The 1,321-nt window shown below is 42.8% G+C and overlaps 1 non-coding gene across 1 annotated transcript; it reads right to left on the bottom strand.

Moving 5' to 3' along the window:
• Window positions 1-243: 243 nt before the first annotated feature.
• Window positions 244-394, bottom strand: LOC119035093 (small nucleolar RNA SNORA76). Its single transcript, XR_008391221.1, has one exon. It is a non-coding gene; the product is annotated as a small nucleolar RNA SNORA76 (small nucleolar RNA).
• Window positions 395-1,321: the final 927 nt, after the last annotated feature.

Raw genomic sequence — 1,321 nt, forward strand, 5'->3', positions numbered from 1 at the left:
ACATAATACACCCCTAAATAGTAAGATAATTTATTCAACAAATATTCCTGCCCTGGCCAAGTAGCTCAGTTGGTTGAAGCACTGTCCCAATATGGCAAGGTTGCAGGTTCGATCCCCAGCCAGGACACATACAAGAATCAACCAATGAATACATAAGTAAGTAGAACAACAAAATAATTGATCTCTCTCTCCCTCTCTCTAAAATAAATAAGTCAAAATTTTTTTCTTTTTTCTTCTTTTTTGCCATGTTGCTCGTGGTTAAAAAGGCCACCAGCCGAGGAGCAGTCAGCCCCAGTTATGCACAAGCTCCTGCTCTGGCACTGCAGCCTGACCCCCAGCACCACACACAGCTGTTTAAAAATATTATTCATCTACTTATGTTTAGAGAGAGGGCAAGGGAGGGAGAAAGGGAGAGAAACGTCAGTGTGTGGTTGCCTCTTGTGCCGTCCCACTGGGGACCTGGCCCACAGCCCAGGCCTGTGCCCTGACTGGGGATTGAACCACCGACCCTTTGGTTCACAGGCTGGTGCTCAAGCCATTGAGCCACACCAGCCAGGGCTTCAAAATTTTTTTAAAAATTAAAGATATCGCTGACATATGATCCAGTAATTCCACTTCTAGGTATATTTATCCAGAGAAAACAAATGATTTTACTTTGGGTGGTGGGCATACAACGCAATATACAGATGATATATTATAGAATTGTATATTTGAAACCTACAAAATTTTATGAACCAATGGCACTACACTTAATTTTTAAATAACACAATAAAATAAACTTTAAAATGTACTTTAAAAAGGAATGCAAACAGAAGGCTTCTCCCCAGACCTTCACAGACACCCTCACAGCAGGCAGGCTGGCTTCCCCCACAGCATGTGATACAAGAGACCAAAACTTAAGCTGCAATACATGTTTCTGACTGAGAGCCTTGAAAGTCAAACACTATCACTTTTGTATTCCATGGGTCACACAGACCGGTCCTGATTCAAAGTGCAAGGGGTTACAAAAGAAGTTACGAGGATCAGCAGTGACCTTGGGGGCTTCCTTGGGTGTAGAGGTTGGCTCCAGCTCCCTGGTGAGGCAGGGCACTATCTCCACCCAGACCCCTGCTTGGCCAAGACTAGGGCTTAGTCAGGAGAAGCCAAGCCACTGAAATTCATGAGGCTTTGTGATCTGAGTAAGATCCATCTAGAAGTATCAGTTCATGTATTTCACTAAATTCTTACTGAGCATTTACTATACACTAGGCACATTTCTAGTACTTGGAATATATCAGTAAGCCAAACTCAATAACAGACAAATGTATTCACTCATCATCTG

Source organism: Artibeus jamaicensis, unplaced genomic scaffold (assembly GCF_021234435.1).
Source record: "Artibeus jamaicensis isolate MK-2021 breed Jamaican fruit bat unplaced genomic scaffold, CSHL_Jam_final contig_3174, whole genome shotgun sequence".
Taxonomy (NCBI): domain Eukaryota; kingdom Metazoa; phylum Chordata; class Mammalia; order Chiroptera; family Phyllostomidae; genus Artibeus; species Artibeus jamaicensis.